General features: G+C 39.6%; 1 protein-coding gene across 5 annotated transcripts in view; it reads right to left on the reverse strand.

Moving 5' to 3' along the window:
* Positions 1-25,561, reverse strand: part of NRG1 (neuregulin 1) — a 447,143-nt gene that overhangs the window by 310,719 nt on the left and 110,863 nt on the right. The window contains exon 1 of one of the 5 annotated variants that reach the window (XM_068176243.1): positions 19,253-19,271. The exons of the other annotated variants lie outside the window; for them this stretch is intronic. The gene's annotated coding sequence lies outside the window, so the exon portion shown is untranslated. Of the gene's footprint in view, positions 1-19,252; positions 19,272-25,561 lie in introns of those variants that run through there. 5 annotated transcript variants of the gene reach the window in all.

Consider the following 25,561-nt stretch of genomic DNA (forward strand, 5'->3'; position numbering starts at 1 on the left):
AGGGATCTGACAAAGATGACATGATTTGCTCCTGGGAACTCTTTTGTTTTCTGACCAGTACAGGTGCTACAGAATTCACAAGGAGAGACAATATGTGAGGCAAGGTTAACTCCAGAGATAACTTCCCCTACCCTTGTGTCTTTCCCAGTGTATTTTGGATGAAAATCACACATGAAGAAACTGAAATAGAAATGAAGAACAAATCAAGAGAAGACAGCTATCTTCAGAGATTTGGAGCCTATTGTAGAACTTCAGTTCTTTCACACCAGACCCTATGAGCACTGCATTTTGCTTCAAGATACTCCATGACTCAGCTGCTGAAAGACAAGCAATCAACAAAAGGCAAGAAAAGGGAGGGGAAATGTCAAGCTGAGAGTCTCTAGGTAAGAGAGCCTTGACTTCAGCACAACACAATTCAACATATTTTTCCATCATTACCGCTGACATCTGGGTGATTTTTGGAACACAGAGAAACAAGCAAGATTTGGTCCCTCCTCACCCTTTTGATAAGGAAGATCTACAAAATTTTCACTCATGTTTATGTCCTCTTTTTTTCCACACGCAAGAATTACTCCTATCAGCACTCCTAATGCTGCATCTCATGCTCCAGAGATTAAACAAGAATAACAGGAAGCGAGAAAATAAGGCAACATCTTGAAAACCTGGCAGAAAAAAAACGTTTGTAGTAGTCAGTTATCTGTAAGAGGTTATTAGCTACTGCTTTCTTTAACTCCAGTCCTACTCACTTCAAGAACTGCCCCTTCTTCACCATTTATTCACACGTCTGGAAATAATGTTAATGACACTTTGCCAACTGGTAGCTATAAGATGCCTGGAAGAAAATGGCATAATTTGAGAACAACACAAAATGCCTTGCCTTCCCTCAGGCCTTAGAAATATAAGGAAGTTGCAGTAGCTGCTGCTGCAGGGTTTGCCAAAGCTGTCCCAAAACAGATTCCCATACTGTTACCTACCCTATGTACTAGAGGAAGGGTTGGGTACAGAGAGCGTAGGCTACCCACCACATCACCGATGTACCTGCTTTCCCACTTTCTCCATTTCTGTGTCATTGAAACATTGCCTTTTAAAATCTACTCCACTTTAGCACAACTTTAAGACAGCATCACAGGAATTTCTACGCCTGGCTTTTCCAAGGTCAATTATGCCTGATCCTATACACAACTTGTTCTGACAGCAGCATTCTGTCACAGCTTCAGGGGACTATCTGCTTGAGTTTTTGCTACACACCAGGGCTGGTAAGAAGTGCCCAGTGTCACCCGGCTGCAATCCCTGGCCTGGCATGGCTGGCACTGCTAGGCATGCAGTCTACCATCAGAAAACAAACTGAGTTCACATGCACAGCAGAGCAGGGCTTTGTGTTGCCTCCTGAAAGGAATGAGTTACTTGCATAGTGCTTTATGTTGTGATTATTATTCCACCACCAGGACGTGAGTTAAACTTCATTGGCCTGTGCCCTTTATAATAGCACTGGAGCAGATCTAACAAGGCCAGAATTTTGGCATCTGACTCACGTCAGATGGGATTGGCTACAGATTCTCTCTCTACCTGGTTAATTTTTTTTTTTTTTTCCAGTAGCATTCTTCTCCAGCTGGCCCTCTATGAGCTGTAGCCTATGTCACATTCCTATGTAGCCTGTCTCCTTCCCTGCATCAGCAAGCGTGGCACCACACTCTGGAAAGACCATAATAGTGGTAAGTGACTGATAGGCATCTAGCTTTTGGACGGCATGCCAAAAGATATAACTGTACAGAAAATCCTATATTAAAAACTTTGCTTGTATCAAGTGTTTTCTATGCTTATAGGAACAAAGCAGGCCCTTAAGAAAAATCATTATTATTCTTCAGTGTTTTGCTGATCTGGTAGGACCAACACTTGTGTTACTGAATGCTTCATGGGTCTGATGCTTCCACTTGTTCATTTATGTCTGGTGAGAAGTCCTCCCCAGCTACGTATTTCAGAATTGCTGGGGAGATAATGGGTGAGATAATGGGTGAGATAATTTTCCAGAGATAGTGAGTAAAACAACAAGAAGCCACAACAGCTGTGGCAAGACCTGCAGTGAGTTCATTCATCATAAGATGAATGATGAGAGGACACCCCACAGCAGTCTTGTTATATTGTTGTCATGACTAGATCAGATTTGTATCAGCTCAATGCTGAATGCTTCTTCTTCTGCCTATAAAGAAATGCTTGCTGTAATACTTATTATTGCTAAACATTTGCTTTGCTCTGGATTTCTCTGCACAGTCTATTATTTGGTGTATCAGTACCCATTATACTAAAAATAGACAAAGAAAAAAACATTTTAAACAGTGTTTAGACATATGCAACAACAAATCCCCATAATGCCAAAAATCACTCTACATGATCAGCATCATAATGAAATGTGACTTTTAAATTTATTTTTCTTTCACATGTGTGCCAATATTAAACACTGAAGAATAAAATTGGGAAACTCCTGTGCTTGTGTCAGTAGTGACAGCTATGATTGCATTTTACATACAGAAGACTAGTAAATATTCCCATAGCCATAGAGAAAGCAATGTTGAAAAGCAAACACGAGAGTTTGGAGCAGACGGAAGATGAATTAAAGTTGCTACTTCACCCATTTTTGTGTATTTTTGAAGAGCAAGTGTGTTGGTAGTGCTGCTCGTTTAAGCCTGCAAAAGCACTTGCTAGCAAAGGGGAAGCAGAAATAGTTTATTCATGAATTATAAGACAGTTCTCATTCTGTCTCATTCTGTCAGCAGCTCTTTCTCAATGAAACTGTGGAGGTAATGAGTCTTTTGAAAATCTCTTCCCCCGAAGCTGAAGGGTGGAATCAGAATCCCTGCTGTATGAATGCTAAAAATGGATGCAATTTAATCACATTGGGGTGTCATTGGAACAGGAATACATTTTCCCCGTACGCTCAAACCTGTTACTGAATTACTATTTGGATTTGCTTTCATATATTGTATGTAATTCTTTCACAAGCACAAGTACTTGCAAATGCATTCAGCAGCAACATCCTTTATAAGCACAAGATTGTGTACCTCTCTACCTAAAATGGGGCTGCTTGACTTGGAAACAGGGCGTACACCTTATGGTATGCCCCACTTACCATATGAACCAGAGCTCAAACAAGGAAGGAGTAAGGTTGGAAGACCTTCCCCTATAATTTCTAAATGAAGGTCCTGTTTGTCCTGCAGGTACAGCCTGTCAGATGATAGCACGTTCAGTTTGTAAATTCTCCTGAAATGTCCATGAAAAAAAAACCAAACTCTTCCTTGGATTTCCTTCCTCTGTATGCACTAAGGAGCTGTGCCACAATGTACTGCAATAAAAAAGCCCTAATGAGCTATATCCTCTCTGAGATTTCAAAAGGCTTGATTTCTTCATTGCTGGTTCATTGCACATACTGTTTCCACTAAGCCATTAGGTGAGTTCTCTTTCCCTCTTCATAACCGCTCTCTTTACTAATTTATTATACTGATTATCAAATTATATTTCTCCCTTCCTCTTGAAGAGTGTGGAGCAGGAATATATGTAACTTCAGGGAATTCACTTACTCCTCATTGTTCTGCGGCCTCTGGGTAGTTTTCAACAGTCCAGCTGGATACCAAGCTGAACTCCATGGGACACCAGTGGGGGAAGTAGTCAGAGCACACATTTGGAAAGCAAAGACCTCTATTCTATTTCTGCCCATCACATGCAATCATTCCTTCCCTCCTCATAATGCTTGCAGAAGCAATGGTTTCTCGCTGTGTATAGTGTCTGGCACGACATGTACTAGATCTCACATAAGCCCTCTACATAGGACCATGTTTTTCTATCTGAAGTTCACATCAAATGAGTTTAAGGCACCTGGACAGAGTGAGGTAGCCTCCAAGAGAACAAAATTAGAAGTATTAATTTTTTTTTGCTCAGGTGACATACAGTAGGGCTAATCTGAAAAAAAGTAATTATAAAAACATGCACTACAAAAATAAAATAAATGCATAAATAATATATATTCGATCTGATATGTCTCAGAAAGGATTCAGAGTGCAAGACATGATGCAGTGATAAAAGGATATGAATTTTTCAGTATTTGAAAATGACTGGACAGATGACATTCCGGTTTGCTGACTCTCCTGAATTTGGAACAATACTGGCCTCACAGGGATTATCCCTGAAGTTTCCAGTAACAGAAAACTACCTCCCACACTACAAACACCCCACTGCAATATTTAGAGAATACAGTGACTAGTTCAAAAATAAACCAAGGAAAAACCCAAGCCCAAATCCTGAAAAACATGGAGTTAAGACTAAGAGTTAATCTAAAGCTTGAAGACAAGGCAATGCACCACTTTTAGTATTTCTTATTGGCTCTCTTACATCTAGACCCACCTGCTTCCACCTGACCAAACTTAAATAGTTGTAGTGTGACCCAGGTGAAGTAAAAGAACATTGACTTCAGAAGCATGTAATTATTACCCTTCAAAGTAAGAAGCCAGCTCCTTGTTTTCCTGTGAAACTACAATTGAGGCTCCCAGATGAACAGTGGGGATGAGAATTAAACACCTGTTTGCAGGAATTCTTCCAGTCACTATCTAACATTTCTTGTTTTAGGGGCTTTTAAGTCACTACAGACTGACTGTAAGAGTAATCTGTACAAATGAGGTAATGCACTGTGCTCACATTATGCTGTGAGGTCAAGGCACAATCTTGTTTTTGCCATGCACTCAATCTACTCTCTGTTCTCAGGCTGGAACTTGGATCCCCTTCAGCACACAATAACTTCTGAATATGGATATATTTTAGTTATACAGAGATGTCTTCATTCCAAAGCCTACTTCTTCAGAGGCAACAATGATGGAAAACTATGTAGACACCTTCAAGCAAATGCTGAGAGTACTTTCATCTGGGAAATAGTGGGCCCCATCCTCTTCCAGATGGGACTTAGCAGCTGCACTGTTTTTATCTCCCTGGACTTTACTACTCCACTTCCTTCACAGGAAAACCTGCCCCAGGAGCACCAGAGGCCAGCCCTCCTCAAAGCCTTCATTAATTCTGTCCATGTTCCCTTTCCTCTGCCCCCTCTCTGGGGCAGCAACAGGATCTTTCATCTCCAGATCATCCTCCTCTCCAGACAAACGTGCCATTTTGCTAAGGTATTTGTTCCAAAGCAGGAGGATGCTGCTGACTGGCTGAAACAGAGCTGATGAGGGTCCTGCACACTTCCAGAGCTCTTCCCCTTAGTACTGTCCTTTCTCCTTCCAATCTGCCTAGTCCCCTCCATGGTGCTCCATGGGCATGAGGTTAGCCTGTTTTGGGCTCTCACTCAGCCAAACATTCATATTAGTGAAATTAATCTTCACCCCTGTGGCAGACATTCCTGTGCAAATTTTCTATGTGATGAGTTATTTGTGCTAGCTTCTTAATGGCAAATATAGCACTGTACACTCACTGATTCAATACTTCAGCAAATAAAACAACATTTGTACCACATGTTAGCAAGGGGTCCCACAAAGTCAGGCACGTTCTTGTAACCTAAACTGCCAAAAATTCCTATCCTCAGATAAATTATGTACTTGCAAGAAGAAAAATTAAAAAATATCAAAAGATGTAACTTGCTTTCACTCTGCATTGCAGATGCACAATGCCAGCTGGAAGAGTTAACAAGATTGTCCCAGTTCATTTTCAAGCACAGTTTCTCAGACGTAAGTAATTTCTAGGTTGTTCTGAGTACCACAGTAAATGCTGTTCTCAGGGCAATACATGGGAATGCAGAGACTTTTCCAGAAACCTGCACTCCAACCCATGCTGCCTTGCAAGACACACCATCCGCTGCACTAATGAGAAAGTGTTCTGCCCTCATGTGGGATGATCCTTCACACTGCTGCACATGAGACTAACTTTACTGGAGTACTCCCCGCCCGACAGCTTTATTTGACTCTCCCAGAGGGTCCTTTAAAATAGTGATTGGAAATTTGAAAATTCATATCCTTCTTTCCATGCCTAAAGAGATAGAGGGCCATAACTCTTACACCTGAGGCCTGGCAACTGTAGGATCAGCTTCCTCTGGGGCCATATGAAGAGTTACATCCCAGCACCGCAGCATTCCAATAGCCTCGAATTTTACCACAATACCAGTGATCCATACCCTGCTGAAACATCTTGGAAACTCTGTATGTCTCTGACTTTAGAAAACAGTAAAAGAGAAAGAGAAACAACGCAAACTGTCCACTCTCCAAGCTTATTCTTTATCCAAAGCACAGCGATTCTCCAGATTACTAAAATGTCTTCTCCCTGGATTGCCTGAGAGACAAAACAAAGTCATGAGAATATTCTTGAGTGGTGATGGACAGTAAGCACACAAAGCTAGTGAAGACACTAGGAGTGTCTTATTCTTGACAAGCTGTGAAAAAAAGTTTCTAGATTTGTAACTCAAAGGACTGTAAAGTTTTCTGAAGACAGTGCCATCTTGAGAAGGACTCCTGTGGTTAGTTAATATCCAACAAGTATGTGTGAAATCAGGTCTATACCTGCAGGTAAGCACGTAGATTTTTCCAATCTCAGTTCATTTTTATTGAACTGATAGTGATGACATCACTTTTCCTTCTAGAACAACATGCACTGAAATAGTCAGCGGAGTCAAAAAAAGGGGAAGCATCCTACCTTGTTTGTGCCATAGATTTCAAATGTTTTGAACAATAGTCTCACGCAAACACTGACGACTTCTAAGTTTAAGTACATAAACCCTAACTGATGAAACTGAAGGCAGTCCACAAGCAATTACTTGAACTTCGCTGTATTTCTAGCTCAGAATTGCTATGCATTGAAAATACCTTTGAAGATTTTATCCTCTTTCACAATGTTTTTATTTCTGTTTTGAATTTCTTTACCAGCCAAGTTTTGTGTGGAAGTAAATGATTAAATTTAAAACTGGTGGCTACACACATAGACAGTGAAAATCATGGAAAAGGAAGGGCCATGATGTCTGGAACATGTACCCTTAATTACAGCTTCATTTGTAACACACAGCTAACTTTGCTCATTGATATTTTCCTGGTGCTTACTAAACCATGCTCTTCTCAGCAATTTTGAGTCTTTTGAGAGGAGTGAGGGATTTTTTTATTACAGTGAACACATTTTTGCACAGTTATTCTTTAGATGGTCACTTTTTTCTGCAATTTCCCACCTCTTACACTTGAGAAAATTGCTTTTATATAAGAAGTAGGCTTTGACCCCCCTGGGAGGAAGAACTGCAGAACTTCAGTGTATTGTGCATGATGAGTAAGATTTCCTGTACCTAAATCCTTCCGCATTCCTTCGGCTTTCAAACTGGGAACATCACCAGTTTAGAAACTAGGGTATAAAGGGGACTGTACAATTTACTGGCTGAGTATAAAGGTCATTACCATTCACTGACTTCATACTTAGACACAGCCGGATTCAGGTACTTCTCTCCCCAGGTCACTCAGCTGTAATATAAGGAAGTCAAGGGATAGTGGGCTCACCTCACATCTGGCTATTTCTGTTTCCTCACAGTGCTTCATGTGCAAAAGTAAAGAGTCCATTGCCACTTGTAGATCAGAGGTTCAGGGGTGGTCCTGAGCCATTTTCTGTGGAAACAATAGTGAAATAGGGAAAAGCACCATTCCAGAAACAGGCCACACCTGACATGAAACAGCAAATGGAGTGGGACAGCATCAGAGATACCAACAAAGCCCTACAGCTAGCAAGATTATTCCCCTCAAACACTACACCCAAGGAAGTAAACTCACTGGGTTTCATTTATTTCAAATTTAGTTTTTACAAGTGACTCGAGACAAGGGGGAAGAGGAAGCCACATAAACACACATTTACAACTCAAAAGCCAGTGTTAATGCTGCTAGCAAATGAATCTGTCAATGTCCAGAAGTACCAGGTTTGTATGAGAGCGATCATTAACCAGCACATTGGATTTATCACTCACTTCTAAATACCAACTGCTTTGGAAAGTATGAATGTCAGTCTATCTAATAAAAATTATTTTACATACATTGTTATTAAATACAGCATAGATGTTCACATTTCTAGCCTTTTCCTTTGACAAATAGCAATGATCTGACAATTCAGATGCCGTCCATACTTATCTAGGCTGTGGTTTGACATAAAATCTTTTACTGTACTTCAATTGTCCAAAACACCAGTTAAAAGAAGGAATTTATTGTGGGGTTTTGGAGGAAGTGAAGAGGATAGATCTTCTCATGATGGAAAAGCTCTGAGTGTTTAGTGCTATCACTGAATTTGCTGTGGTCCATGTCAGTATTATAAACTGGTAATTACACAAGCTATTTGGGATGACAGGCTTTTCAAGTGAGAAATTCAAGCATAGCAAACTTAATTGTTGATTTAAAACATTTCTCTCCAACAAAGTTTACTCTTGGTAATCTTTAGCATATAGGAACTTCTGAAAGTAAGTATCCCCTGTAGGTAATGTTTGCCATTTGTGATGGATAGGACCAAAACAGCATAGAGTGCCATATTTCTTTCAGAAGAGAGGTTTTACTCTAGTGACTGAAAAGAAAAGAGGCACCATCCCTATCCTCTCCTAATTCACCTGAGGATGTGGCTAGGGGTAGTTTATACTGCTTTTGACAGCTTCAGTATTACCTGGAAGTTAGTAAAATTGTAAGCTTGCTGTGGAAAAGAAGACAACAAAGATAGGGAGTGGCATATCTGTAAAATACAACTTCTTCTGACTAAGGGAAAGATGGAGAGAAGAGTGCACTAGGGAAAAAAGCAGGATGAATAACCTTGGCCAAAGAACAACATAACAGTGCAGAAATGCAAGAGAAATGGCACCTATCAGCAACAGGAAGTGGTCTGCATCAGGCAGTCCTGCTTGGCAAAATAAAACATCCCATAAGCAAGGCAATCTACTGGCTTCCCTTTTTGGTCCACACCCCACTTGTTTCAGTTAAAAAGTAAATCCAGAGAACAGGCACTTTACATGCACTGTAGCCAAAATTGTAGGCCAATTCTTCTAAGTATTCAAATAACATTTTCAGGCCATTTTCTTCTGCAGAATATTTTTCTGCATCTCAAAAGAGTGCTCTAAGTGCAACCAGAGGAGTGTTTTTGTTGTGGAACAGCACAGACTGATGACGACTCACTATAATGAACTGCCTCTCAGTGCTGGCTGAACAGCAGGGTTAGCAGCCCAGGCTGAGAGGCTTGCTGCTGCATTAGGAAGGCTGTGGCCCCTAGGTGCAGACCCAAGCATATCCAGGTCTCCACGGCCAAGGTCACCTTACCAGCACAGGTATAGCACATGGCCTGCCTCCATGTACAGCAATGCACACAGTACTCTCCAAGCTGTCAGCCCTGGATGTCCTGCCAGGCTCACAGGATTTATCAGTATGCGGAAAATTGAGAAGTCATTGTGCGCATGTTTCCCAGAACTTATGGATTGCATTTGAAACCAGGATGGTTTGAGGTAGTCAAGCAGAGGTATCTTATAGGGACATCCTATTTTTCTGTGGATGTGGTATGGGAGAGTGCTGAGTACTGAAGAATCATTCCTTTCAAAGTATCCAGGGGATACCCAGCAGTTGAGACACAGTTTCAGAATCTATGCCTTAAAGTCTTACATAGTCTTTACAGAAGGGTTGTGCAGGAACACAGAAGGTTTTGGGTTTTTTCCTATTTTTAATGTGAAAACTCTAACTAGTAAACTTAAGAAAGCTAGTAAAACTCTAAACATGTACATGTTCAACATAAACCTGTGAAATTCCTTTGAGCTTTATAGATGTAATACTTGAACAGACATCACTCTATACTTCTTTATTTTTGAGGGTGCTTTGTCTCTTTATACACAATCTGTTAAAGGTAAGATTCCTACAGAATAAAAGGACAACAGCAATCTTGTAATAAGTCCCATTTTGAAGGGGAGGAGAGGGTAGAGCGCAGACAGTTTTGGGTACAATGCAGTGCCCCAGGCCACCTCATAGCTTTTGCAAACACTCATTATTTTTTCCATAGCCTGTGTCAGTAGTAAATTTCCTACAGCTGGCATGGAATCCTGTGGGACTCAACAGGCTCTGTCTCTAAACTCCTCCAGTCCTTGGTGGCCACAAGCACAGCTTTTTGGTGTTTTCATTGCAATACAAGCCTTCTCACATGAATGAGCACTCTCCACATCTAGCCAGAATTTGTAGCCATCACCCACAAAGATTGCCACCAACTGACCTGGTGCTTTGCAGGTGGAGCAGCACATCCTTTTTTTGAATAATGGTTCTAGGGTTTTATATAAGAAAGACCCATATGAATCAAGCTGTCTTTACCTTACCAGATCTCCAAGGGTTGCACTTGGTCTAGCTCTTTGTACACAGACAGAAAAGTCCTCCATCCAAGCAAATTTCTGATTTCAGGATAATCCAAGAAGGCTTTATACCAAATTGAGGATGTGGCAGCAGAAAGAGCTGCAAAAGGCAATGAATCTTTCTGTGTGGTAAACTGCAGATTTACAACCTCCCTTTCCTTGTTGCAATTGCTTGTACTCATGCCTACCTCTAGTGAAAAATTCTGGTGGATCAGGCACATTTAAGCACAGAAACATATCCAGACCCATGTGGTCTTGAACAGGTTACTGAACCCGTGCTACTGCAGTACTTAAGATCTACTAACTGTGGAAGACCCATTACTTAGATGCATCATTCAATTTTACTTCAGATGTCTTGCTCTGCTGCCAAAGTGGTGGATAGGAGAAAAAGTGAGCATAGAAATGACCATACAAGTGCTGCTGGAGATAAGAACAAAAAATCAGGTGCTATAATCTGTGATACTGTGGCAGGTAGTGTTCAGCTTTTTTCTGAATTAAAATTTTCCCCAGAGTGTAGTAAACGACACTATATTCCTCAGTTACAGGTACCACTGGAGGAACTCAAGGCGTTTTGTAGGCAGTTGAATAAAGTTGAATGAACATATTTTTTATCAATTACCCCCTTCTCTAGGAAAAACTTTCCTGTGTAATCCTGTATCCCAGGGTGAAATGCAAGATGTTATTCATTTCCCATCTGTGAGCAGTTTCTTCTTATCTTTTCTACCTCCTCCTTAACTTCTTATCTTTCCCCCAGGGAAGATATCTGTTGTTAATGGCCCATTTAATGTCACTGCATGACTGTTGAAATTAGATCATCCCATTGTGGGATGCTCCGCCCAGAGGGAGGAGACAAGCATTTCCTGACTGAATATAATCTGGGCAGCTTCCCACTGGGAACAGATGGGGTTTCTCCACTGCACCGTCAGAGGAAGATTACACCCGTCTTCAAGATCTGACAGAACCACATCTGCCACTTTGGGAAGACTGAAGCCATTCCAGTCTGGACTCCCACCACCACCAGAGTGTCAGGTTGTAGTCTGACTCTGTCAGTGGCTGTTTTCTTTCCTTTTGTATTATTTCATGTATTTAGTTTTTTTTTTTTTTTTCCTTTTCCTATTAATTGTATTTCTGACTTGAAGTCTCTCCCTGATTTTGCTTTTCAAACCACAACATCCTGTTAAACTCTGTGTAGTTGTGTTAAGCACTGAATACAACCCAAATTTATTAAGATCCTTAATTGGGAAGAAAGAGTGAAAGAGTACTTAGAGAACACTGTTACCTTTACTACAAACAACCTATATGTCCTCAGACACATCCTTCCATTTCTCCTGATTATTTGCTGTTGTAACTGTAATTTTACTCTCTGGAGTCTGAACTTAGACTCTTGATCTCAGCGGAAGCATGAGGATGCTACTGTTTGATGGGCTGAGGTGCACAGACTGGTTGGTCAGAGTTAGCCGAGCATGGAGATGATGAACTTCTGTCCCTCCTTTGATACACAAGCCAGAATGTCAAGTGATGGTCTGGACATGGCAAGGATGCTGTCATTTACTCCTATCACCTACTCAATTGGCAAGAACACAGAAAAATAACTCAATGAAAAGTTTTTAAACTTTATTTCCTATCCAAACTACAGCTTCATTGTGTAAAGAGGTGAGACCCAGATCAAAAAGCACACCAGCAAGGAATACTACAGGCAGTAAGGAAAGACAGTATTCCTATACACACAGCTGCTGTTAGCAATCCCTTAAAAATTGTGCAACATCTCTGAACCAAAATACAATCTCACTGGGAAACACTGGCAGACAGCAAAGAGTTTCAAGCAAAACTAACATTTCCACCTATCTTAACTGTTAGCACAACAAACAGACATTTCACTAAGGACCACATCACTTTTTCACCTCTATACATACAATCATCTTTTGTCCCTGTATAGCAGAAATAATAATTTTCCATATCTGCATCCCAGACTTAGCTCCTCTTTTTCTGTCTTCCTCAAACTCATCAAACAAAACTGAAAACAAACACAAAACAACTACCAGCAGCAGGTTTGAGGATAAGATTCTCAAAACTGCCTAGTCTTGCAATTCTGCATCAGAGATCTCAGTCCTGAAGCATTTAATGTTACAAAGTGATTAGGAGCCTAGAGCTTGACCAAGGAAAGAGGGTGAGGGAGATGGGCTTGTCTGGTAAGGAAAAATTGAAGTCTGGGGTTCTTTAGCAGTAATTTAAAATATGTCAAGGCCATTACATAGAAACCTTACCATCAGTTGCAAGTGGAATAACAATTGCATTTCAGGAGTTTTGAGCCAAAAAAAAAAGAAAATATTTTGCAAGGTGCAGATGATTATGAAGCCCTGGATAGGCTCACCACAAGGAAAGATAAGCATGTTTGGCTGTTAGGAAGGGTCTGAGGTAGAAACCTCACATTGAAGAACCAGCAGAATTGTCTAGGGTGAAGTGCAGGGCGAGGAAGAAAGTAAGGACGAAGGACACAGCTAGTAGGCTGTGAAGTGGAGGAGTTCAATCATTAAAGTAAGTTTCTTGATTCTTGGGATAAACTTTAATATGTCAGACTATCTCACAGAGGTATATCACTTATCATGATGACAAATGAATGACATTTGCCTCCCTTAAGGCCATTTGACTTCATCACATATTTTGACAGCTACATGATTCTGAAGACAGCACTTGCCAAGAGATGTCATCATAATTCACAGATACTTTCTTCACAGATAGGAAAGAAATAGTTTAGTGAACATTCAAAAAGAAATTAGAGGAGAAAAACTACCACAGCTTTTGGTTAGGGCCTTAGTATCACAAATAATATCATAAACTAGTGATTAACTGAGCTTCCAAAAACTATTGAAATAAAATCAGGTAAAGAATTATACTTCATAAGTTTGACAGCAAGTTAAAAAAAAGAAAGAAAGAAAGAAAGAAAGACTTTAGGAAGTTTTTCAGATTGTTTCTGATTTTTTTTTCTGATTTTTTTTCTCGTCTCCTGGAATTGCAAATTTCCACCACCATTACCAGGACTTTTTTCTTTTTTTTTTTTTTTTTTTTTTTTTTTTTTTTTTGGGGATAAATACAGGTGAACTGTACTAAGTTAAAATGGTATTTTCAGTCTGAAAGAAAAGAAAAAAAAAAACAACAAAAAACGATGTTACTTAGATCACTATAATTCAAGACATACTATTTTGGAGTTCAGTACAATCTGTTACTTCTTGTGTGCAACATGTTCTCAGTTAGGTGTTTTGCCCTAGTCTGTGACCTCTCCAGGGCAGAGAATTCCCTGTTTGTCTCAACACCTGCAATTGTGATGATACTGGTTTTCATGTCTAGATTTTATAATAAAAATATGATTTCAGAGCTATATTTCAGCCTGGAAAAATGCAGTAATCAAACTCTTTTCACTACCACACTGTTGATGTATGGACATAAATTTACATAGGAACAAAACAACACTGGAATTATTGCTGTGAAATGGATCACAGGATGCCAGATTTAATATCAGGGTATTTTAGTATTATACCCCATGGCCACATACACCTTGCAGTGTTTTGCAGAATTTATGCTTTGAAGTAAGAAATAGCAGTCTCTTTGTTCTTGTCTAGTCAGAAAATTCAACCTGAAAACAGTTTCAAAGGCTCATTGTCCAAGGCAATCTATCTACCAGAGAGAAATATTTTGCTTCTCTTAAAAAGCAAAATGCCAAGTGGACCAGGTGTAATTTACTGAATATATTCACTTTGTTTATAGTAATTTGTATTTGGGAAGAATAATGTAACACTGAGAAAATTATTACCCATATTTCACTTAAGCAGCAAAACAGTGTGAAATCCAGTCATGCAAAATACCAGTCTTAATCCCAAGTACTTGCTGTTTTTGACAAAAAAGTTCTTAGAGTTTTTTCCAATTTACCTGTTCTGGAATTTTATATTAAGTAATTAAGAGGAAATCTGAAGTTTATACATTGTTATTATAGTATAAAATATTTCAAATTTTAAGAAATTTGTTTTCATCCTTATTTGAAATCCACTCACCTTCCTTTAGCCCTGTATTCTAGGGATATCCAATTTATTCTTTTTTTGTATTACAACTTCATCCAGGGCATATTCTATTCTGAATACCACCAACTCTCTTGCTACTTTACAGATGCAGAATATGACTGCCTTCTAAATTTTCCTCTGTTTCCCCGGATTCCTAGTTCATCAGTTGGTAGATGATACTGTAATACACAGGTTTTAGAGGCCCCTTTCTCTTAATTCTTGAAAAATTAGGTAGTGGAATGAAGAGTTTTTTGGCATTTAAGAGTTTTGATTGTTGAGGAAGGGTAAGAGTGATGTGGCAAACAACAAAGAAATGCAAGACCACTTAAAAATCTTTCTGAGAGCAAAGGGAATCTTCCAAGGGAAGAGGTGCTTGCTTAAAAAGGAAAGCTTCTTAGGCTGGAATTATGGAGGTAAGGTTTTTTCTGTGGTTTTATCTGTCCAGGGAAAACTACATACAGTATAAGTTAACATGCCGAATGTATCAAAATGCCCACAAAACGCCTTCTCCTAACATTATTTTTACAGCAGGAAGCCAACTTACCACTCCACTTCCATCCCCAGTGCCCCCTGCTACACAGCAGTATCTTGAGGGACTCATTCATGCTTTGGTCAAATGATTCTGCCTCTATTATGCAAAAGATTTTAAGTCGCACCTGTCAAAGTTGTAGTGTAGACAAGAAAATCATTACATATCAAAGATCACCACACTGAAGAAAAATTAACATTTACTCTGTCAGCTTAACATATCATAAAAATCACTTTTCTCTGTGCACATTAAATATACTTTCCTTAATGTAGGCCTGCTTTCACTATTGAGAATACTAAGTAGGTGGAGGGGGGAGTTATTTCACACAGGAAGGAAGTTTATACGAAGTCAGATTTGTAGCAAAAGATTTAACAAGTTTATTGTCAAATGAAAATACCCATCACTTAGTGTTTTACAGATCCACTCTCTAAAAACAACACAAATACATTATTGCTTTGAGGAAAGTGTTTCTTTAAAAACCTGTAGAAGTTAGAGATGAACTTTTATGATAGTGTCAAGCTAGTGATTAAATACTGCAGATTAACAACATTGAATTGAAAGACACTCTTGGGTAATATTGGTTGCTGTATTTCTCAGTGTTGCATTTCCCTAAGTGTTTAATGTTTTTCCAGGTACAAAGACTATTTATCACTTCATACATGGGTAAACTTTAAGAATTGGAAACATGGTTTTCTTTGATTATCCCCAAGACCTCATTTGCTGGATGGCTCTGAGCAAGTTGTTTTCACTTCTTGGCCATCTTCAAAAGTGTAATAACACAGATGATACCCATATTTCTCCAGCACTGTAGTAGACTCCGTCAAATGACATTTGAGAATCTGCCCTTGATCTCAGTGCATTTTTATGAGCAAGGTAATATCATACACTGTCACCTGTTCTGTGCTTTTATTGAATAGCAGTTGAATGAACCTGACATCAAGCTCTGCAGATTCCCTACAAGGCGTAAGTTTCAGTCACACACAAAAAAACTCTTGTGACTTCAGACCTGTTGTGCAAGGACCCTACAGGAATGCTGCCTTATAGAATCTTAGGTACAACATGGTCTGGGAGAAATAATATGAAATGGTATTTCTCTATTGCAAAGCAATGATATGGGGGTAAATGAAACTGAAGCAAATCTAGATGCTGCAAGTGGCAAGACCAGAGTTTATTTTAGAAACAAGAGTCACTGGAGTAAGAGTCTGTCACTGTCATTGGAGTAAGAGTCTGAAATTAATTTCCATGGTGCAATATAACATCTGATGTCATTTGCACCATGTAACACTTAAACTGCATGAAAAGTGGGAGACAACATGAATAAGGGATTCATAGTCCTTGCAGAAGCCTTTTTTCAATAAGGTCATTCCCACAATTTAAGTTGACAGTCATGCTAAGGAACTTTTGACAACACCAAAAACTTAAACTTATCACTTTCAAAGGAGAAAGGAAGCAATTGTACCAGTGCCTGGGATTAAACTGAGAATTCCACCATGTTCACTACAGGTTCTGTAGGTACAGAAGTAGATAAGAAGCTCCATTTTCATGAAAGAGAAATAAAACAACTTTCTAGATTTCCTAGCTGCGTGGGAAGGGTGAAAGACAGGAGAGCTGCAATCCAAAAGCTCTGAAAATTGAGGGAAAATGGATAAATTCTGCCGTGCCTCTCAAGGCATGTGGTGATTTGGGAGCCTCCAAGATGTCCTGGCAAGTCTTACAGAGAAAGGGGAATTTGAATGTCACAGAGTAGGAGTTTAGAAGCAACCAAGAAGAAATCCACAACCTGCCTTAGATTGTCAGACCTCTGAAAATTGCTTGCAGACAAAAAAAAACTCCACAGAGAAAATTGGGCTGGCATGAAGCCCACCACAGTTTTGGAGGGGAAAAATATTACAGTAAAAAGTTATAATAATATACTCTGGCTGAAATTTAAACCAACGAAGTTTGTGGTCCCAAATGTTGCTTATTTCATCCTGGGTGTTAGCTTAACTTGTTTACTTTGCAACTAAAAGAAAACTCACAGATAAAAAAATCCTATTTCAGGAAGTGGCAACATCATAATTCCAAGAAAAACTCAACTGGGGACTGCGTGGCTTGTCTTATAAAATATCTACAGAAATATACAGCTTAAAAAAACAGAGTTTTCTCAGATGAGCGCAATGCAACTGCTGCTAGGGGATGTGTAGGTGCACATCTAGGTTACTCACAGCACTCCAGGCTGTCTTCTCCTTGAGTCTGTCTCAAGGCTACTGTGCCTTGGCTTGCAACCATTTTAACTCTGTCATTCAACTAGCTGCTTGAAACAAAACTTCTCAGCCACTGGCTGTCCTGTTAGTCCTTATACCTGCCTCAGCTCCTATTTTAGGCCAAGCAATGCCTGTTTTTTAGGACAGTATTCAAAAATGTGAGAGGAGACCAAAAATTCTCTCACAGGCAAAGAATGCCAAATGACAGAGAAACCACATGGCTGAAGTACTAATTTCTGGAGCTGAGAACACGATGCGCTTATTTACTTTAGCAAGCATAGCCCAATGTCAACACTCCAGGTGAAGTTACTGTTCTGTTACAATATGGAACTCCTGTCCCTCTGTTGCTAGATGATAAATTGTCTACACCTGGTGAGCTAACACAATGCTTATTCCTCAAAGATCGTTAGCCTATGAAGCTGCTCAATGTCCATTGTGTAAGAAGGAGAACTGGAAGTTCACCAGCCTCAGTGCCCTGCCAAAATAATAGATCACCTGTAACATTGGGGTCCCTGAGCACTACGCACCACTGAAGAGACCCCCAGGACAGAAGACCACATGTGTAAAGGGGAGAGAAAATGTTTTAATGATTTTAGGGAAATGATTAGCACATGTATGCTTACTCTGGGGCAATCAAAAAATATATAGGTAAAATATAGTATGTAAACAAAACCTTTCCTGGACTCCTCATGCATGAATTTCAGAGGAGCTGTCCCCCTGTGCATCAGGTCAAAGAAAAAATACCTGCTTCTTAATACTATATTGGGTTAAGGAGTACTTTATTTTACCAGATTCTTGGTAACAACTCCATTTTTCTTTGTAGATTGACAGCAAGTAAGAATTTAAGGTTTCACTTTAAGAAGTTTCTTGGCCTTGTAAGTATGCAGCTTTAAACATGGAATACACCCAAAAGACTCAATCCAGAAATCAAATACAAAAGGATTTAAAATCTATACATAACTGCATCAGTGCACTTACTGCTATTGCAAAGTTCTCTAGTATAGAAAATCTTCCTACATTTAGAAAATTCTAATTCATTGATATAGTTAGCTCACAGCCAAGATTTTTGCCAAAGCATAATCTGCTACATGAAGATTGGGCTTTTTCTACATAGTATCCCCTTTTTTCCAAAGACCCACCTTACAAGTCCTGGATCTAATTTTTTACTAGTAGAATTTTACTAATGCAAGCCAAAATTCTTTGTGGAGCATCATGCAGTGAGATTATATATATTTTTCTTCTAATGATCACTAAGCATGTATTCTGGCCTAATGCAACTCTGTCATTTATAAGTGATGTCTACATTAATACCTAACGTGGATGTCTTGTCTCTACCTTTCTAGGAAACACTGAGGTAGCACCCTGTAGAAGACAATTCAAAGCATAGATCCCTACCCTTGCTGGTGTCAGGGGTTGCCTGGGAACCCGTTTGATTTAGCACCCAGATTTTTTAGGTGGAAAAACATGCATGCTCTTGAAAATAAGTGGTATGGGCAGCCCATGAGATGATGATGCTCTATATGCTTCAGAAGGTGCTGAATTGCTGCTTCCCCATGCCATTCTTTCCACATACTACTTCTTAAGGACATGATGCAAATCCACTTGTTCAGATACAGTTTTACACTTTATGTGAGTAGCATGTAATGCAGTGATGAGCCAGTGACGTTATAGCTTCAAGATATTATAGAGATAGAAGCTCACTCATGCAGGTAGTCAGGAGACAGGAATTAATTAAAAAAAACCAAAAAACAACAACAAAAAAAAAAAAAAAAAAAAAAAAAAAAACAAAACAAACAAAAAAAAAAGCCTAAAACTTATGGGTAAGAAGGTTTTGTATATTTATGCATCTGCTTTCTTTTTTGAATACATGGTATAACACTGAAAGCTAAAATAAGCAAAGCAGCATAAACTTAGAAGCTAATGCCAGTTCTGACAAGGTGCGCATCAGGAGCCCTGATGGCCGCCATGGAATAAGGAGCAAAACTTATGGGGTAGGCAAAACTGCGCAGCCAGGTAGCTTTTTACATGGCAGAAGCTGAGCAAGCAGAAACAGTATGAGTTACTGGTACCAGACCTTATTATGAGAAGACACATGCCTCAAAAATGCTATGAAAGACTGTATCAGATGCATGTTGGGATGGACAGATGGCAAACCTTGTTCTTCTTCCTTTAGTTATTTTTCAAGCCCACGGCTTAGCTGCCCCCAGGCCTGTAAAATTGACATGCTGACACTTTCAGATGTCGTGACCCTTCCAAAAAGCCTGGAGCGGTATCAGTTGTGCCACCAGGGGTCAGGTTGAACACAGCACAACCAAGCCTGGCTGAGAAGCCTCTTCAGCGCAGCATGCAGGCTGAGGAACTGCGCAGTGTCCGCCGGTGTGGGGCCGGCCGGTCCTGGCGGAGCCGGGAAGCAGCCCGGACAGCCCAGCGGAGCACAGACTGACGAGGCTGTGCCGGGCTGCTGGAGTCGACCCGGGCTGCTAATGCCATCTACTGGCTACACCACTTCCCGGCCGTGGCCAGCGGGACAACCCGCAGGCACCTACGCACGCATCTTACCTTCTTCTTGCTGTGGAAAGCTGGCAGGCTGCGAGACCACGAGAGAGCTGACTGTGGGGAACAACAAGGAAAAGACCGAAGTACACATGTACAGAATCACCGTAGGCCTCCTCCATCTGCCCTGGGAAAAGAAGCTTACGGGGGAGTTTTTTCACCCCAGCTCAATGGGTCTTTATATGTTCATTCCTTACATATTCAGCATAGATCCACTCACGGGATGCAAATCACCAGAAATTTTCTGTGTTGGAAAATAGTGCTTCTGAAAAGTGAATCCGTGGTGGCACCTCGTATTGCTGCAGGGGTGGGTTGTAGCTCTGGCAATGTCCTCCAGGTGAGGGCAGTGGGTGGCACAGTGTGTGCAGCTGGGTGTGCTTATCCATATAGTGATCCCACAGAGGGCTTAACATGGGACAAGGGGGCAGGGGACCACTCACTACTCTCACTGACATCCCACACTTGGTCCCTTCAAGGAGTTCTGAACTCAAATGTTTCCTTTGAACTGAGAGAAACCTATAGGTCTAACAAGCAGCACTGTGACCTGAAGTCAGATCACAGGGCAGCAGCTCTCCCAGAAGAGTTAGAAGTACAGCAAATTTACAGGGTACCAAATCAATGTGCATGTTAAAGTGCAGTTAATTGGCAACATAAAATCTAAATTACCAGATAATGGAAGCCCGTCAACATTGTGACATAAGCTAAGACAATTCTAAACTTCTAAACTTTCTGGTTTTGAGATTCTATTTGTCAGTCAGTTGTACTGAATAAAATTTTAATATGTATCTTGAAGAAAACCACAGAGGAGTTCCAGAGATGTGCTGAGACATATTTAAAAATGGGATTTGATTGGGTTTGAGTATGTCTACCCCAAATTCCATTTTCTAACACTGCTGATGTAGTGATCTCTTATTTACAGAAAGTGATAGTATGTCCTATCAGGTGCACTAACTTAAGTAGATGATACCACTTCGGTTTCTGACTACACCTCCCCATCACATTTCATGATGTTTGATCTCTTTCACAAACAGATACTCTGATATCTGAGACAAACTTTCTACAGCATTGCAGAGAGGGTGTCACAATTGCGATGGCCTCAGCCAGACAATCATTTGTTCCAATGAGAGTTTTACATCTCCCTACAGCTTTGGCCTCACTTTTACTCAGAGAGAACTTTTTAGGAGCCCAGCCTGATCTCTCTGATAGTACTGGTGCAACATTGGCTGGACACAAAAATATTCCCACATGAAAATCAAACTCTAGTCATTTATATTAGCTCCAGCTGTCTTCAGAACTGGTTGCTCAAGATAATGGCTAGTTTCTTACTGTGAACAGCAATATATGCCATCTGCTAGATTTATAATAAAAATGCCTTGATTAAAGAAATGATAGCAAAATCCTGGTAATTAATAATAATATAACTTGGTAAAATTATAAAATCCTGGTAATTAATAATGTAATAATTCAAATTTTTATTGCCTGCAGTTTACTATTTGTGTCCTTCTGTCTTGCTTTTTTTAAAAAATTTTTTTAAAATAAATACCTGCATTTTATTACAAATCCCTTTGCTCTTGCAGCTCTTCACTCACTATTTTTGTGCATTATAACAATTACCAAGACACTAAGATGTTGCATGTTATTTTTTTCTCAGCCATTTTCCCTTTCACAGTGTTCCATCTTGCTATAGTCCACCAGCTTAGGCTGATGGATTGGTGCATTTGGAGAGAAAATTAAAATGCATTGGAAATTAAAAAGGAGCAGGGAGGGAGAGAGCAGTTCCTGTGACAGACTTCTCTCATGACCTCAGGAGTACTCCTGCTTCCCTTCACATTGTCACACCTAACAAAACCCCATTTAAACTGGATCATGCCTTACGATATACATTTTTAGATGATCATATTCCGTGGAATTCTGACTGACAGGAGCCTCAGTACATGAATTTCTGTAGCAGGCACACCATACAAGTTTTTGCACTGCAAATTCTTGTGATATGATGGTGCATCAAACAGTTCTCCACTGCATGTCATTATTACCATGTTTCATAATTGAAAAGGACTCCAAATATCAATAGCTGATGTACACCAAAATTTTTTGTGGAAATCATAATAATTTCAACATTATTTGGCATGAAACATGATGCTCATTTAATATGAATCAAAAGTAATGGCAATAGGCCACTTTACCACAGGAAATAGCATTCTTACACTTGTATTTTAGTTGAACATGCCTAGTGGCTCTCAAGATCACTCCAACAAGTGTTAAGGTTTACGAATGGCCAAAGGGAACATTCCTTTCTGATACAAAGTTACCTGACCTGAAAGTGTACTATAAACAGCTAATTTCATGGAATAGTCAATGGAGCAGAAAGGATCCACACCTCTCAAAATTAATGTATTGGGTGCTTACATTGCAAGGCTCAAAGAATCACCTTCACGTATCATGATCCAATGTACACAAAGGCAAAATGTCCTATGGTTACTAGACTATGAGTGGAACTGCTCAGGATAGAGCTATCCATCATGGATGGATATTTTTAAAAATTTGCTTACAGTCTCAGGTGAAATTAACAGCATAGCAAAGGTCATCAAATACTTTAAAGGCAATGCTACTGCATTAGAGATCGTGCAACAGTTTGGCTTTATTTGCTGGTCATAAAATCACTCAGTGAAAATGCTCCTTTCCCTTTCTAGGAGAAGAAGGCATTGCTGCTTATTTCTTCATTCCTTGGAAGTTAAGCTGTTTACAAAGTGATATCTTACTCCAACTAACACCACATACCTTATAAGGAGAATAAGTTCAAAGTTTTTATATGAATACCAATTTCAGCACCAGAAAATAAGGGATTTCTTTCTCTAACAGGATCTTGAAACGTAGGAAGAGTCAATCTGATGTTGGCTTAGAAATACAAAGTTCTGCTAGAACATTTCCATGTGGACAATGAAGAATAACCATACAAATCTGCTTTTGTACAACAACACAAGACCAGAAATATGTCTTAATTTTTAGCAGGGATTAAAAAAAAAAAAAAAAAAAAAAAAAAAAAAGCGTTCCATCCCTGCCTTGCAAACAGCTTTTAAAACTACACAGGCCATTTCCATCTAGATTTGACTGCAAGGTGAGTTCTCAAGTCATCTCTTTAGAGTTCTGAAAGATTCTAAAAGATTTGTGAAAAAGAGGGCAAAACAATGCTGCCAAACACCAATCTGTTTTTCTAAAAAAGAGAGGGCAAGCATATTATTCAGTGCTGGAGAACTCCTAAAGAAATCATTCTACTGGCTTTAAGAATGCCTCCAAATTAAGAAAAGGCTCAAGTGCTCTGCATTTTTAGACATTACTTATGCAGCCAGAAGCACAAAGGCCTGCTGGATCGTGTCAAAAGAAGATCAATTAAGCATCTAGAAAAAGTCTAGAACACAAGTCTTATGAGAATGGGCTGAGGTGGGGGGGGTATTTAGCCTGGAGAAAAGGAGACTCAGGGAAGTCTTCATCAATCTCTACATCTGCCTGAAAAGAGGGTGTAGCCAGGTGGGTTTGGCCTCTTCTCCCATGAAATTATCAATAGGACAAAAAGAAATGTCCTCAAGGCGCACCATGGGAGATACAGTTTGAACACTAGGAGAGATTTCTTCTCTGAAAGAATAGTTAATCACTGGAACAGGCTGCCCAGGGAGGTGGTGGAGCCACCATTCCTGGAGGCATTTGAAAGACACACAGATATGGCATTGAGGGACATGGTTTAGTGGTGGACTTAGCAGTGTTGGTTTAATGCTTTGAATCAAGGATCTCAAAGGTCTTTCCCAACCTAAACGATTCTTTGATTCTATGCCTCTATGAAAATATTCTGCTGTTTTTGAAGAAATTTTGAGCAGATCCATGAGTCCTTGTTATATAATTCACGGACAGTAGCCAGTACAGAGACCTATTGATTTCATATGGCAACAAGAAAGAAAGAATCCAAAATACACAGATGAGGAAAGACAGCAACTACAGACAAAAGATTAATGAGCTTCAGTGGAGCGTATAATGGAGAGAAGAGTTGTCCTCAGTCTTGGCTCTGAACAGGAAAGAAATGCTCTTTTCAGACAGAAAAGTAACCTTCAGTTGAGCTGACCTTCAGGTCTCTAAAGTGTCATAGCAAAAATCAGATCATCTCTAGAAAGACTGCAGGTCACTAGTGCTGTCTCCCACTGTCTGTGACCATCATGTTTGAAAAAAATCCCCTATCAATATCTTTCTAGCATTAAAAGTATTTAAATCAGGATAACTTTCTAATTTTTCATGTGAGGATGAACTAAATCTATATATGCATAGTGCAATTTATGGTGATATTTTTACCTGAAGATGTAATAAAGCCATGCAGCATAGTTCTAAATCCATTATAGAGCCCAAGGAACAAAAAACTGTCTCTGTTCTCTACTCAGTGTGTTTTGAGTTAAATAGATGACTCCCACACAGTAATACAAGTCACCAGAGCAGTCAGCTTATCAGTAATTAGCCTTGCAGAGACATAAAATAAAAAGAAAATAAATTCATGAGTTTTAAAGCTTCTGTTCTCTTAGGGACAAATTTTCTCAGCATAAGGGGATGTGCGCGACTTACAGAGTAATTTTAATGCTCAAGGGAGTGGAGACTTTCCTTATGCTTCACTGAAAGGACATGGAAATAGCTGATAGCTATTATAGCTCAGGACAGAGGGAACCCCAGATTTAAATTTCCAGATGGCTTGTGATGCTCCCTTTCATATGTCCTCTAGCGATAACACCTCAGTATTTGATAACTTCTTCTTTTCTGCCTTTTTCTGGCCCACAAGGGAACCTCATGAAAATTACTTTTAGTGCCATTAGCTCACTTTTCCTACCTTGTAAAAAGCAGATATTTATACCAGCTTTTTTCTAAAAATTCTTTCACATGTCTATTTTGCAAACAGTGTTTCCCCCACCACTTATACAAGCAGATATAGAATCCAGTATTTCAGTTTGAAAAAAAGATTGCATGCCTATGCCAACAGAGAGAATGCAAATCTAGTCAATCAAGATATATAATGATTATCTCAAAGATGAGGAATATATTTGTGTAAAGCAAGCTTTCAGAAGCAGTTCTGGCTCCATGAAAATGCACATCAAATTTAAAAGGCAGTCAACTACATGTAAGTCTTATCTTCTTGCACTGCAAGAAACTTTCTCTGTGCTAAACCCAAACTTTACCCCAAAGATCACTTCAGAAGTGACTAAATAGGAAAATGCACTAAATACAGGAGTGAGAGATGGTGGGGGTAGAGCAGTTAATTTACTGCCAGTGCAAAGCACTCAGCCTGAAAACAGAGGAACTCATATTTTAACTCGTGGGTCCTGGGAAGCCAATGCCGATGGCAGAGGAATCCCTTTCTATAATACTGCCAGACAGCAGTATTGCCTGCCTAGCTTTCTGTTGCATTCAAAGAAGAGAAGTATCCAAAGATACTGTAAATAGTGCACCCTAGCTTAACACTCATGAGGAAGGATATTTCAGTCACTGGTTCTTATACAGATTTGTAGCTAACAGAGCCTACTATTAGAAAGGAGACTACTGTCCATCTTACTTCTTTGAGACATAAATTTTTTTGACATAATCTTAGCAAAAGTCTCTCTGCTATTCACAGGCCAACAGAACTGTCACTGTTGGCACCTCCAAGTGAAAATGGCACTTACGACACATAAACAGATACAGGACACTGAGAGATACAAAGAGTAAGAAATTATCCTGTTGCAAGAAGTAAAAGGGTTGTGGGTCTCTCTGATTAGAAATAATGCCCTTACCCATTCAGTACATCTGTGAATAATAAAAGCAGGAA

Source organism: Anomalospiza imberbis, chromosome Z, assembly GCF_031753505.1.
Source record: "Anomalospiza imberbis isolate Cuckoo-Finch-1a 21T00152 chromosome Z, ASM3175350v1, whole genome shotgun sequence".
In the NCBI taxonomy this organism is placed as follows: Eukaryota; Metazoa; Chordata; class Aves; order Passeriformes; family Viduidae; genus Anomalospiza; species Anomalospiza imberbis.